At 43.8% G+C, this 15,937-nt stretch overlaps 1 long non-coding RNA gene across 1 annotated transcript in view; it reads right to left on the bottom strand.

The window, feature by feature from the left end:
- Positions 1-429: 429 nt before the first annotated feature.
- LOC134969442 (uncharacterized) overlaps positions 430-15,937 on the bottom strand; it is a 168,933-nt gene continuing 153,425 nt past the window's right edge. Inside the window, exons 2-3 of the long non-coding RNA XR_010189487.1 lie at positions 5,358-5,524; positions 430-1,586 (exon numbers count right to left, since the gene is read on the bottom strand). This is a non-coding gene — a long non-coding RNA (uncharacterized LOC134969442). The remainder of the gene's footprint in view (positions 1,587-5,357; positions 5,525-15,937) is intronic.

The raw sequence follows: 15,937 nt of genomic DNA on the forward strand, positions 1-15,937 counted from the left end.
CCTGAATCATAGTTGCATGCTAGTCTGATGTTCACGCATTTAACCGATTGTATCAATGGTCTGCACATACATCCCAGACTCAATGCACATGGGCAACTGAAATGTGATTATGAATGCATTAAGAATTCATTTGCAAGTGACTGACAGGGAGCGGCCATTTTGGGCAAGGTAACGGGGAGTCATGACAAAAACGCTGGTATGGTCAGGCTGTTCTTGGGGCATACAAATGGAGGGTGACCCCTAAGATGATTATGCACAGGACAGAATATTAACAACAGCGAATTTCGTAAAACCAGCCAATTTAGGAGTATTCTACATATTTAATGTCGTAATTTTTATTGGGCTGGAGGTGCACCCGAAAACAAAAATACAGTATTGGGGTTTGGGGGTGAGTGAGCAATAGGAAAAGCTCACTATAAGAAAGCTCTCTTTGTGGTGCACTCTTTTATTTAATATGATTTGTTAGTTATTTAAAACATAACTTTTATTTTGTAATAGCTTCAAATAATATAACACGTTTTAAACAATGATAGTATTTGGAACAAAGAACAATAAAAAAAATATTTTTGTGTGTGAATACATTCATAGGAGCAAGGTAATTAATCATAAAATCCAAGCTCAAGTGTCTAAAATGATCACAATAATTGATCCATGTGATGGTTGCTAATAATAAATTACATTGGATCTTGAGTAACTCGTTATGCGAAAATATAATAATTATATTCCCACTGATTATAGGCAATAGAAAATTATACCCTAAATTGGTTAATAGTAACCTTGTTTGTAGTACACTGATATTATGGCAGCAGTCATATATGGTATGTGAGGCGGAGGTATATTAGAACCAAGATGGCAATTTTTCTCTAGAGTACTGATACACTTGAAGACATTTGTAAAGCTGTCAGGAGACCAAATGTCAGGCATACTCACTATATAAGAAATTGTTACATTGCAACATTCTCCTGAAAACAATGTTTAAACTAACAGAATAGTATTGGGCAACAATTGTAGCAATTATTAGTGATTTTCTGCAGCTTCACAAAGGGATACTTTTGAATTAAATGCTCAAATACATGATTCTAATAAAAAAAAATATGTATAGACCCCTACAAACTACCACTAACAGGGCTGAATGAACAAATCAATTTAAGTGCCTTCTTACCAACAATATAATAAATAAAAAAGAATAATGTAGGTGCACACGGATGTATGTATGTGTATATATTATTTTTTTGTGTGTGTATGTCGACATAGGTCAACATGGACACCATATAAATGTACCGCGTCCCCTCGCATGGCTCGCTGCGCTCGCCATGCTTCGGGCATGATGCCTCGCTGCACTCGGCACACTATTATATTCCCCCTCCAGGTCCACTGGGATGGTAAAGTATGAACAAGTCGGTTTCAATGAAAAAATCATGTCGACATTTTGACCTGTTGACATTTTACATGTCGGCATTTTGACCTTGTTGGTATTTTGTCCATGTCGGAATTTTGACCTTGTCGGGATTTTGACCGTCGGTCAATTGCTGTCGGGATTTCGACCGTCGGGATTTTGATTGTCGGTAAATTGACTGCATCCCAGCCTGAAGGATAAAACAAATCAGTAGAACTGTTGAGAGATATATTTGATACTGTGGCAGGTCTTTGAAGAGGCGAGTGGATGAAGGTGTTACTGTATGTAACAATTTTCTGAAAAAATTGTTTTCCTAATGGATGAAGGTGTTATGACCTAGGAATCATAGTAACAATGGTATTTTACACGTAGGTAGTCTATGTACTGCTATATTCTGTGGATAAAAGTGCTATGTCCAATTCTTAGGGTCTGATAATATATATTTAACAAGGTACTTTTAGAAGTTTAGGGATATTTTAACTGAGCAGTGAGGTGAACCATTTCCTTTGCCAGCGGTTAATTGTAAATGGTGAATATTGACAAATGTGTAAATTGTTTAATGTACAGTGTTTCGATTTTTGCACTATTGGCAAGTTCCAAGGAATCCTGCTTTAAAAATCTGCAAAGCTGTGATCCAGTGAAATAAAGTTAATACTGCAATGGTTCTCAAACTGTGCGCCGTGGCACGTGCCTTGGATTGGTGGTCCAGGACAAATCCAAATTATTTTTGGTCAATGTAATAGGCAAAACCAGTGCAGGTGGCTGCTAATCATAAAATATGTGGACATACAGAGGCGAATCTTGCCCCTCACCAGATAATTGAACCTAAGGATGACACATAAACACAATTTACTTAATTTAAAATTTCTTTCAAAATTTCTCGATAAGAAACATTTGGCCTAGGGGTGCCATGAAAAAATTCTGATAGTCTAGGGCTTCATGATTCAAAAAAGTTTGGGAACCACTCCACTGTGTTATAATTGTACCTATGGTGCAAGTGAAATGTTTATGAACTAATGTGAACTTAGAAAAGTTTTCTGTAAAATCCAGAAATAAGGGTTTTTACAAGGGAAACATGCCCCTCTGAGGTGTGGAAGCATCCGAAATACAAGTGTTAATAGATTTAGATATTCATTCACCTAACACATTTCAAAAGCAGGGACCTGAAAAAATCCTATTACCGCATTCTTATCAGAATATAATACATCCACTTGCCTCTCCATTTATCAAAGCATGGAGAGAGATAAAACACTAACCAATCAGCTCTTAACTGTCATTTTTTCAACACACCCTACATAATGAGAGTTAGAAGCAGATAGATTTGTGCTAAATAAATAAATTAGATTAGTGATAAATACTCTATATTAGATTATCTGTTTTAATTTACCCCAGGGCCATACCCAGGGGTGTGCAAGCATTGCCATTTACAGGGTGCAGATCCCTGTGGGTGGCACTGTCACTGCCCCATGGCATTTGCATGTGACCTGCAGGGTCCCTGGAATGCCGCCCTGCAGCCAATAGTGCTACTGCAGACCCACCCAGAGAATGCAAGGGATGCTCTGAGCAGGAACTCTGCAACCTGTGGAACTGCTCGCATCTTCCTTAGGATGCTCAAATCAGTGCTCTACTTTTCATGCTGGTCCCCTCCCCCCTCAGGAGCGATATGAAGATGTCCCAGATTTAGGGGCCAGGCAGGCACAGTTTGCACTGCAGCCCTGTTTTGGCGCTGCTGTACCCTACACACCAGTGAAGACAAAACACACACAGACTCTCATATATCCCATTGATAAGCACTTTAAAAATATGCAGTGAGCAGTGCACCTTGTGTACCTTCATAAAATCACTAAACTTTGTTTTATAACATAATACAAGGTGGAACATGGATCACCCACTAACTACCGCCCCATCTCTCTTCTCCCTTTCGCCTACACATTACTTGAACGACTGGTCTACAGCCATCTCACAAGCTACCTCTCTGAGAACTCCAGCCTCGATCCACTACAATCTGGCTTTCACCCACTCCACTCCACTCCACTCCACTGATACTGCCCTGTGAAAGTCACCAATGACCTGCTTTCAGCCAAATCCAGAGGCCACTTCTCTCTGCTCATCCTTCTGGACCTCTCTGCTGCTTTTGACACCTTGGATCATCCTCTCCTCTGCACACTCCAAAACGCTGGCCTCTCTAGCACTGTTCTTGACTGGTTTTCTTCTTACCTTACTAACCGCTCCTTCTCTGTGTCTGCCTCCGGCACCACCTCACACCCTTTCATCCTTCCTGTTGGTGTCCCTCAGGGTTCTGTCCTTGGCCCCCTTCTGTTCTCCCTGTACACCTCTTCCCTGGGTGCGCTCATTAACTCCTTTGGCCTTCAATACCACCTCTATGCTGATGACACACAACTCTACCTCTCCTCTATTGATCTGTTCTCCTCTGTCCTCTCTCAAGTTTCCAGCTGCCTCTCCACAATCTCCTTCTGGATGTCTGAGCGCTCTCTGAAGCTCAACATGGACAAAACTGAACTTATCATCTTTCCTCCATCCAGAGCAACACCCCTGACCAATATCTCTAACATTGTTGACAACACCACCATCTCCCCCGTCCCCAACTCTGCTGCTTGGGCATCACTCTTGACTCCTTCCTCTCCTTTGCACCCACATCCAAGCTCTGGTACAATCCTGTCTGTTCCAGCTACGCAACATTGCTCGTATCAGGACATTTCTCTCTCAGAGTGCAACTAAACTTATCATCCAGTCACTGGTCATCTCATGACTCGACTACTGCAATGCACTCCTCACTGGCCTCGCTTGCTCCCATCTTGCTCCCCTCTAATCTGTCCTGAACTCCGCAGCTAGGCTTATCTTCCTCTCCCGCTGCTCCACATCTGCCACTCCCCTTTGACAAAATCTACACTGGCTCCCATTCCCCTACAGAATCCTCTTCAAAATCCTCATCCTCACATACCAGGCCATCTCTAATTCCACTGCTCCCTACATCTCCAAACTCCTCTCCCTTCATACTCCCTCCCTCCCCCTACGGTCGACCAATGACCGTCGCCTCTCCACGCCCTGGTCACTGCTTCCCATGCTCGAGTTCAAGACTATGCCCGTGCTGCACCCCTTCAGTGGAACGCACTCCCCCATTCCATTAGACTATCCCCTACCTTGTAAAGCTTCAAAGGGGCACTAAAAACCCACCTATTCATCAAAGCATACCCTCCCGATGCATAACCTAGTCCTGAGGCCGCTCCTCCATCCCCCTGCCTCATGCCTTGAACATCTCTGCTTTGCTTGCACCTCATGTCATCTGTCTGTCGACCGTTCCCACTAGATTGTTAGCTCTTCAGAGCAGGGCCCTCTTTCCTCTTGTTATCTAAGCCCTTTTCTCGACACATTTTGTTCGCAGCTCTCCGCCCCTCAGCGACCATCATTACCTGCTTTTTCTCGAACTGGTAAAGGCTCATCTCCATCTATGGCCACCAGCCCCTTGTAGTACGATGATCACTCCCTCATTACTTACATCTTAGCTGTATTATGTTTTGAGAATTGTGGTGCTCCTTGTTACCTGTACTCTATTTTGTTATTTATTTGCTGTAATGCTAAGTTTGTCTCCCTGCACTGTCCTTTGTACGGCGCTGCGATACACTTGTGGCGCCTTATAAATAAAATGTAATAATAATAATAATTAAGTGTTGAATTAAGTCTTTTGGTTCCATACTCAGCTCTACCGGACACCTCATTGGTCTGTGCCTTAGAGCAGTATGCAGAAATGAAACATGCTCTAACTGAAGATATTCAGAGTTTACCTGTGGCAGTTTACTAGATATAGAGAAATCTTGTGATAGTCTCAGTGGTACTAGAAACTTCTTGTCTTTTACTGACAGGTACATGCAACTTTGAGATTATTAATGTTATTGTCTTCACATGCCTTTAGATTTTTTGGCAGCTGATATGAATTTTGTACCTTGAAGCTTTGTCCTGTCAGTTCTTCTCATATCTGATATGGATACCTATAGCATCCTTTGGGGTTCAGCAGTTGGAACATCATCTGCTTCGTTCATTGTGCTCTCTCTGGCTGAACCTCTGTGACAGCTCTCTGGACAATTTCCAGCAGCAATCTAGCTGGCCTCCCTTTCAAATTAAGAAAAAAAAAATGACACACTCAGAGTAGCATTGGATATAGTTTTATCAGCTAATAAATGTTTAGATGCATTTGGGGATAGAAAGAAAATATCTACATGGTTTCTTAAAGTTGCTCCACCGTGTACCAGTAGGTAAATTCTGCTCAGATTCTACTTAGAACCTATGTCAACAACCAGAGGGAGGAGGTAAGGAAGTGAAAAATCAGAGAGAGGGGGGTAGGGGGAAAGCCAATTTTTAGCCACATTGAAACAACACACATGCACACACTCATATATGGAATTAGGACGACAGTCAATAGGTCGACTACTAATGGTCGACATGCATTAGGTGGACATGGACAAAATGTTTACATGGTAATTAGGTCAACATGTAAAAGGTCGACAGTGCTTATGGTCAACATTTACAAAAGGTTGACAGGTGCAAATGGTCGACACACATATGGTCGACGCGGCTGTTTTGTGTGTTTTTTTCCTTCATTTTTTAAATTTTTTGCATACTTTACCATCCATGTGGACTACAATTGGGAATAGTAACCTTGCCTGAAGCATGGCAACCGAAGCGACACACTAATTGGGGTTCCCTGTACTCTTACAAAGAAAACGACTCCCCAAAAATAAAAATAAATGTTGTGTCAACCTTTTTTCATGTTGACTTTTTCCATAGTCAACCTTTTGTTCATGTTGACCTTTTGTCTACGTCGACCCTTTCCAGGGTCGACCTTTCACATGTCCACCTGTTGATCATGTTAAAATTTTTCATGTCGACCAATAGTGGTTGACCTAATTAGGGTCAATCCTGTAATCCATGCCCCTCATACACACACCTTTCACTGCTATTTTTCAAAAATAAAGTTACAGATTCTGTGTAAGCGCTGCCTCATGCAGTCTTTTTCCCAATACTATTGCTAGAGCAGAGCGACACTTAGTAACCTGAATTGAGTGTAGGTGATGCTGCAGTTTAAAATAAGGGTTAAGGACCTTATTCAGCATCAGTTGCAGTTTTGCTAAATTAGCAAAACTGCAACTGCTTGCGATCACATTCTGGGTACTGCCCAGCACAGGGCAGGCCTGCCCAGCATACTAATGGCGGGCAGCGATGGGATCACAATTGAATAGTGACCGCATTGCTAAATAAGGGAAGCCCCCCTGCCTCTACAGCCTAGCTGCGAAGGCAGGCTGGCCTCCGCCATGTTTCCCATCGCAGCGGGAGCCTGTGATGACTCACTGCCCCTGCAATGCTGCATTGCCTACTGATCTCCCCGCAAACGCCTCTGCCTTTCAATCAGTGGAAAATGTGGAAAAGATGATGTTCATCAAAATTAACTACAAATCCCTTGGCAATTATGTCAAAGTACAGAGACTTCTGCAGGGCCAGATTAACAATGGGGTGAATGGAGCTCCAGCTCCAGGCCTCCACATAAAAATAGGCCCATCATCATGGCAGCAATGATCACTAGCCACCCGCTGGCCACATGGTTGGTTATATATCATATCTAATAAGATTGCATTTCTTTGTTTCTTACAAATTTATGCAATTTTTTTATATTTTTACATATTTATAGAGACATTGGAACTGATAGTTTAGGGGATGTACATGCCCACATGGCTCTGGCCACACCCACACAGCACTGATCACACCTCACCCATGTCACACAATAGGCCCTCTAATATTTTCAGCTCCAGGCCCATGTGGCCCTTAATCCGGCCCTGGACTTTAGTAATGGTGGAGATGAATTCATATTGTGTGCGGAGGCTGTACACACTGATGAGGTTGAGGATGAGGCTGATAATGACAATGATATCTTGGCACTGTAGAGCTGTTAGCATAGCTGCCTTAAGACCATTGGTAGCTTATTTTGTGGGGGCCCACACAAACCAAACACTTCAGTCACAAAAGTGTCAGTCTCTTTTTCTGAAGTGCTTGGTTTGTTAAACTGTGCATGTCCTTTTTAAAATCAGGATAAGCTGTAGGGCCCAAAGACAATTCCATCTTGCATCACTTATTATTTTCCCACTGCTGTGTGGCAATGTTTCATAAATTTGCTATAAATAGCCGTGTGTTTATGCCGCTGCTCGGTCGCTTAGTAACCAGACTGCTCGCAGCAGCCTTTAGTCTAAAGTGGATGAAAACAATGTTATGAGCTGTGAGGTGGTTAAATTTGACTGGAAGTGAGTGTAAATTAATGGTAATGAGGTTAATAGTACTCTAGGACCAAAAAAGGTCCAAATTATGTGATTTTAGCTTTTTTTGTACATTTTTGGAAAATAATCCAAAACCAAAATCAGTCACAGCCAAAATCCAAAACCAAAACGGGATTGTGAATTAGAACCAAAACCAGCAAAAATGGCCCAGTGCACATCTCTTATTAGAACCAAAACCAAAACACTGGTGTCTGCGCACATCTCAAGTTTTTAATATATATGCACTACGTAATGTAACAAATACAAATGATGATGCACTAAATGACACACTGCATTTCTTGGATGTGCCTTGATCATGTGCTTTTGCATGTTTCGCATGTTTCGAGTAGACCTTTGCCTACGCAGCCTAGCTGCCAAGGCAAACGGCTACCCGCCATGTTAAGGGTCGCAACAGCTGCGTGTGATGTCACATACCCGCCACGACCCACCCAAGCAATGGTCCAGACATTCCTACTTTGTCAGGACCGCGCCCCTTAAATGGAGTGTCGACACCCACATGATGCGGCGTTGATGTCCTGTTCCCGCCGCCCTCCAGGTCTGAAGAGATCACAGTTTAGGACCTTGCACATGCGCGTACCGGCGTACGTGCATGCGCAGATATGCAAAAATCGCTTCATAGCGATTATTTTGCACACCCGCTACAAGTTCTGAATTACTGTAAGCCCTTGGTATTGGTGGAATTGTTGCTTAAAATAAGGAGTGATTATGACCCTTTAAATGGTTTAAATGGTCATTTGATTACCAGTGGAACCTTTTTTGCTGCTTCTATCTACTTCATTCATCAAAAAGGACCTTTTCTTTTTTGGCAATAAATATTAAAGCCTTGCGTAGCCCATATAATTACTCCGCTTTGCCTTAATTACTGCAAATTAGTGTTTATAGTGTATTGACATAACAACAAAAGGATTTTGTGGGAATAAGTGTGCAAACTGCGTGTCTGCCTGGAAATAGTCCTGAAAGAAACGCCTAAGATGAGGATGTTGTACAGCAGATAAGCCATGTTGCACAACATGTTTTATATTCATCTTTTGGCACAATCCCTTATTTAGACAAGAAATCACGGCATGCAATGACTTTTCCTGTCAGTGGGATCCTCTAATCGAATAAGTCACGAAGAGCTTTTAAAAGCACAAGTGCAGCCCTCTCTCTGAGAATGTCTACAAGGTTTGTGGTGATTTTCTACTAAGAATGATAGGTTACAGCTCTGTGCCAGCAGTAATCAGGTCCCTCAAGATTTTATGTCGAAGCAAACGGAGACTGCAGGGATTAATCACAATCAACTCTAGTTTCCTGTGCAGAAACCTCCTAGCATTGTGCCAGTTATAATACTACAGCACATTTCATTATTTGCAAATATGTTCCTTGATGTTAATCAAGCCTCACTTCATGTATTTTGTTAGTAGATTATCTGAAGGCATAAAAACCTTATTATAAATGAATGTTGGTGGTCGCTAAAACTACCTAATCAATTTATAAAGCTTACAGTAGCAAGGATAATTATATTAAAATGTCCCTCAATGTGAAATATAACCCCTACTTTATCCTCTTTGACAGCTACAGTACCTGGTGGTGCCCTAAGATCAACCGCCAGAGTTTTCTTCCCAGTTAGTATAGGCAAACAACGGTCCTGTGCTTATGTACAGGTGGGAATAAAGAGGAAACACAGGTGAGGCAGGTGAAAGACTACATAGATGTAAATTATGGAAATATTTGTCCTATTTGATCTTCTTGAACAGAAAAATGATATGTATTTATTCCTTCTGTCTATGCACATGGGCTGATGCAGAGTTGAATGTACGCCTGTTAGCAGAGCATTTTGTGCTTGTTTTTTCACACTGTGCTAGCTCTGTAATTAAGCACATACAAGTTCAGACAATGCGCTGTCAAATGCATGCTTGGTGGTGCATCTCTACTTAAGGGGGAAGAAGCGTAACTGGGATGTAAATCTGTGTTCTCAATTAGGGGAAGATGTAGCAATTTTTATACATAAACTGAAATACATTTCTCCCCTATGCACCTGCATGGCGGCATTTTTTATTGCCAGTCTGCAGGATTACTTACTCGCCGGTACAGCTCTTCCAATACAGAGCTGTTCCTGGTGATGTATAGACATAACATGAAAACATAGAATTTGATTGCAGATGAGAACCACTTGGCCCATCTAGTCTACCCATGTACAACTACATACACACAATTACACAATAGGGTTGATTTTTGTTGGGAGCCAATTAACCAACCAGTATATTTTTTGAATTGTGGGAGGAAACCAGAGTGTCTGGAGTGAACCCATGCAAGCACGGGGAGAAAATAAAAACTCCACATAGTTAAGGCCATGATGAGAATCAAACCCATGACCTCAGTGTTGGGAGGCAGCAATTCTAACCATTACACCATCTGTACTGCAATTTACTACACCATCCGGATTTCTGGGTTTATACAGTAGGTCTAAATGTGCATGTGCAGCTATCAGCCTGCATGTGCCCAAGCCACATGGGAACCTCTCCTCTAACTTTCACAAAAAGAAGCCAATAGGCTTCTACAGGCAATGACATCTATTGATAGCATAGCCTATTGTTTTCTGCATGAAGCACCTTGTGCCCTGTTGGAGAAAGAGCACTATATAAATACAATTATTATTATTATTTCTGTGCTTGATACATCCTGCCTATAGGCAAAGTTCACTGAGTGTGTGTCGACTGAACTATGGGTTATATACAGAGTAAGATAGAAGAGTAAATTCATCTGTTTCCAAGTGCATTTTTTACACCAAGTTTTAACTAGTGCAAGCACATAGGTTATGGTGGGCGGCGCTATTTGTGAATAAAGCTGCACAAGGGAGAATATATTGTACACATTTAATTCCATGCATGACATGGGACGGTGCTGCATCCCCTGTAGTGTCTGTTGCCACAATTGTTGCTGCGATGATATGCAAATGCTAGTTTTAGCCTTCCCCTTGTGTATTAGCATGCACCTGAATGGTCAAGCCTTCAGACTACCACTTTCACAGCCCATGCATAATGTAACACAGCTGATGGTTCTTGACACTCCACTGTTGTGTGCACCATTAACACTTGCACCTGCCCTACGGCAGGTGCCGTTTTCCCATGTGAACATGGCCTCTGTGGAGGTGACTATGGGGGTAAATCATACCTGATCGTAGATGTTGCGAGAAAACGCACATACAGTATACAATCAAATTCTTAGATATGCGGGGGGAACGACCAGCACAGGGCAAGTCTGCCCAGCATGTCAGATCAGCCCCCCCCCCCCCCACAACCATGCAAAAGCATCGCACGGCAGTGATGCTTTTGCATGCTTCGAGTAGCCCTCTGCCTATGGAGTTTAGCTGCGAAGTCAGGGGGCTACCCGCCATGTTTTGGGTCGCAGTGGCTCTGTGTGACATCATGCAGACACCGTGGCCTGCCCCACAAACAGTACGGACACGCCTGCATTGTCCGGACCGCACCCCCCCAATGCTGAGTCGATGCCCCTTTAATGCCACCACAATGTCCCCTCCCACCCCGCGAACGCCTCTGCCTGTCATTCAGGCAGAGGCGTTCACACAAGTGAGACAACGTTGCCCCCTATGCCTCTAGAAGTCGATCAGTTTTTGGGTTTTTTCAATATTAATTTTTATTATTTTGCAGGTGAGGGGTACAGAAAAGAAAAAAGGGGAAGGGGAAGGGTAGGGGGGTACACAGACTGTTCAGCAAAAAAAACATAATTGCATAGAGAATATTAAGGAAAATATCATACATAAAAACAACATGAGGCTAAATCCTTCCAACAGAAAATACTTAATAAAGTAGTATATTACTGACCTAAGTGTCATGAGGGGGTGTGGGATCTGGTGGGCGATTGTGCCAATAGGTAGACCATGAATACCAGCAGAGCAGTGGGCAGGATGGAGTAGAGGTATAGGCCACTCCCGCTGTCTCAAATTCACAATGCAACTGTACGGTCCTCTCTATCGCCGTTATATGTGGGACCCCTGTGGAGCGCCATTGGCGAGCAATTAAAACTTTGGTGGAGATGAGAATATGGCCTAGGACGTAATGATCGCCCGGCGATAAGTCGCCATAATATAGGTGAAGGAGAGCCAGACAGAGTCCCACAGCGGGGTAAGCACTGGGCAGTCCCAGAAGATATGTAGTAAGGTTCTGACCTTACCACAGTTACGCCAGCACAGATTGGATGTGGAGGGTTGCATCGCATGTAAGCGGGATGGGGTGAAATATAAATGGTGGAGGAGCTTATAGGAAACTCTATGTGTGATATACATTTAGATACAGTATAACAGGATCGGAAAATCATCTCCCATTCCTCCTCCGAAACGGAGCACCTAAGGTCCGCCTCCCATTTCGCTTGGAAGGGGGCTTTTTGCGGTTGTTGGAGGTTGATAATGTAGTTATACCATTTAGTGATGCCTCCCCTGCCCTCCCCGGTATCTAGAAACTTCTGAACAAGTTTGGGTAAGAAGGATAGGATGTGGGGGGATACAGAGGCCCCGTGGAGCCAATGTCTGAGTTGTAAGTATTTATAAAATTCCCTGTGTGGCAGCATGAATCTTTCCTGTATCTGGGCAAAGGTAAGGAGAGTATTGTTCACCATTGTATCCTGCAGAGACAGAATTCCCCTCAATGTCCAGGAATCGAATCTCAAGTCAGGGATCAAGGAGGCTATGCCCGTCAGTGAGAGAGCAGGGGTTGGGAGGGTTATAGCGCTTCCTCTATGTACCACTTCCAGCCAAGCCCTGCGGGCATTTTGGGCCGAGAGAGATCTAGCGGCTAGTTTATTGCCCTCCGACTTTGGGAGTAGCAAAACATCAGTCAGGGGAAGCGGGGCGACGAGCCCTTGTTCTAGTTGGACCAATGATTTGTACGGAGGATGTGAATACCAGGCTCCTATTTGTGCAAGTCAGCATGCTAGTTGATAGGAATGTAAATCTGGATATGCTAAACCCCCTTCACTTTTGGGGCGGATCATTGTTTTCCTGGCTAACCTCGGTTTCTTACCTTTCCACACATAAGAGTTGAATATAGCATTAAATTTAGACAAAAGATAGTTGGGTAGGAGGAGAGGGATGGCCCGAAATAAATACATGAGCCTGGGGAGGACCGTCATCTTCAGTGCAGCTATTCGCCCTAACCATGAAACATGATGCATCATCCAGTCAGAGACCAGAGCTGTCAATTTACGCAACAGGGGGGGGGGGGGGTAGTTAGCGGAGATCAATTCGTCCAACCTCCGGGTGATATGAATCCCCAAATATTTAAGACTTCTATCCTGCCAGGAGTATGAGTAGGAAGCTTTCAGCGCGGATAAGAGGGGGGGGGGGGGGTGGAAAGTTAATAGGAAGTGCCTCCGTCCTGGTATTATTAAGTTTATAATAGGACACAGCCGAATATTCAGTCAAGAGTGTGTGTAAAGCTCGCAGGGAGGTCGTAGGAGTAGTGAGTGTCAGGAGGACATTGGCCGCAAATAAACATATCTTATGAGATTGTCCCAGAAACTCCACTCCTTCAATCAGGGGTGAAGATCTTATTTTCTCTGCCAAGGGCTCTATTGCCAGAGCAAATACTAGCGGGGACAGGGGGCACCCTTAGTGTGTGCCATTCGTGATCCTAAAAGATGAGGAGAGGAGACCATTCACACACACTCTTGCCGAGGGGTGAGAATATAAAGCCAAAATGGAGGAAAGAACCCTGCCAGTAAAGCCAAACTTACAAAGAACCGCCTGTAAGTACCCCCAGTGAAGGCGATCGAACGCGTCTAGGGAAAGCAACAATAATGGGGAATCTGACCTAGAGAAGGCGTCTAGCACGTTTATTACCCGCCTTGTATTATTGGGGGACTGTCTGCCTGGAACAAACCCCACCTGATCACCATGAACAAGCACGGGAAGTAGGGGGTTAAGCCTGTTGGCCACTAGTTTTGCAAAGATTTTTAAATCAGTATTTAATAGAGCTATGGGGCGATAATTAGGCATCATAGCGGGGTTCTTCCCTGGCTTGGGAAAGGTAACCACACGAGCCTTCATCATTTCTACCGGGAAATTCCCGACGGAGGACGCATGATTATAGACTCCATCCAAAACTGGAGTAAGAGTGTCTTTTAAGCATTTATAGAATTTATTTATGAACCCGTCAGGGCCTGGAGCTTTGTCCAATGGGAGTGACTCTATAACATGATTAATTTCCGTACTGGACCAGGGCTGGTTTAAAGCCTGTAGAGTAGTTGAATCGATAGAGGGGAGATGGACATCTTTCAAAAAGGCCGCAATATTAGCTGGTGTGGGTTGTGGGACAGATACATCGTCTTTTAAATTGTAGAGGTATGAGTAGTATGTAGCGAAGGAGCCAGCAATATCCGACGGGTCGGTTATTTTGATGTTATTTAAATTGATAATGGATTTCACCCTCTTTTTGGCAGTTTTCCCCCTCAGCTTGCATGCAAGCATTCTACCCGCCCTGTCCCCCTGCGTATAAAACTTTTGTCGCAATCGGAAAAGGTTTTTGTGGACCTCAGTTAAAGCCAATGTATTCATCTCATCTCTGACCCGAGTCAGGTCCCGATATATTTTCTTATTAGAAGGGTTCTGCTTGAGTAGGGCGTCTAAGCCACTAAGACGGGCCTCGAGTTCTAGCTGTTTCTCCCGGGAGGTCCTACGGATATAGGCAGCCGCCTTGATTGTCGCTCCCCTAACCACCGCTTAAGGGCACACCAGTGTGTGAACACGGACGTGTCGGCCGGGACATTGGTTTCGATGTACTGGGAAAGTGCCTGTGCAATAGACCGGTTGGTATCCGCATTTGAGAGGAGATAATCCCCTAGGCGCCATAGGGAAGGGGAGGATCTCATGCGGCGGGGGTCCCAATGGACAGAGAGGGCAGAATGGTCGGACCATGACACTGGCAGGATAGAAGCCTTCGAAACCTGTTGGAGTGTCCATTTATCCGATATCTCTAGAAAGAGCCATGTACCAGGGAGAAAAACGAATAATCCCTACATGTCGGGTTTTTAGCTCTCCAGACATCGTAGAGGTCATATTCATGTAATATATTCCGAAAGGCATGGGAGCTATCCCGCCGCGAGCTTGCACTGGAGGTGGAGCGTACTAAAGATTTATCTATCGTGGGGTCAAGGACCATGTTGAAGTCCCCTAGCAATAATAAAGCACCCGATAAGTGCATCTGAAGGGTTTTAAAAAAATTCCTAAAGAAAGGTATTTGTTTGGTATTAGGAGCATACAGCGTGGCTATAGTGACCGGCCTGTCTTCTAGTTTACCTGTCAGAAATAAGATATCTGCCCCCTTGATCTTTAATTTGGTGGTCTAGAGAGAAATCACATGTACTTGAAAATAAAATAGAAACCCCAGCTTTTTTCTTTGGGCCGTTGGACGTATAACAAGTGGGGAATTTGTTATCTTTAAGGGAGGAGGGTGACATGGACATGAAGTGGGTCTCTTGTATGGCCACTATGTGTGCCTTACATTTGGTGAAATGGCGCAAGGCCAATCGCCGTTTATTGGGCGAATTTAGCCCTTTCACGTTTAAGGAAAAAACATTAACCATTAGGTATGTCAACGAACAATGCAAAATTCAAACTACATACATAAACTGTATATCGGGACCTATGGGAGTACTCGTGTACCAAAACTTGGAGAGACAGGGAAAACAGAGAAGGAGGGAGAAGCAGAAAGAAAGGAAAACAGAGCGGGCACCACAAGGATGCCAAACAGGGTTGCCTAAACAGGCAACACATGGGGTCGTGGCGAGGTGTGGGGAACCCCCCCCCCCCACTTCTAGAACTGTCAACATATAATAGCAACATTAAGGAGACATAGGGTGAATGCTGTCTCTCGGGCCATGCCAGGGCCAACGTATATAGCGTTAGGAGAAGCATGAACATCACTGCTGGAATCTAAGACAAACATAGAGTAACAGGGTTATAATCAAGATAATACCATGTCAGCATCCCAAACTAGGCTCATATCACATTTATCCATAAATATAAATCACGCTCCGTGGTTATCCGGAGCACTGCCCGGGAAGGCATGGTGAAGGCCCATATCAACGTAAAGAGGAGCAAGAAGATCAAGTCCGGCTATTACATACAGCCTGGGTGAATTAATTAATCTACACAATCATTTGCCGGCAGTTGACCACTCTTGAGCCAATTTGAGAGTTGCAGGAG

Source organism: Pseudophryne corroboree, chromosome 11 (genome assembly GCF_028390025.1).
Source record: "Pseudophryne corroboree isolate aPseCor3 chromosome 11, aPseCor3.hap2, whole genome shotgun sequence".
Taxonomy (NCBI): domain Eukaryota; kingdom Metazoa; phylum Chordata; class Amphibia; order Anura; family Myobatrachidae; genus Pseudophryne; species Pseudophryne corroboree.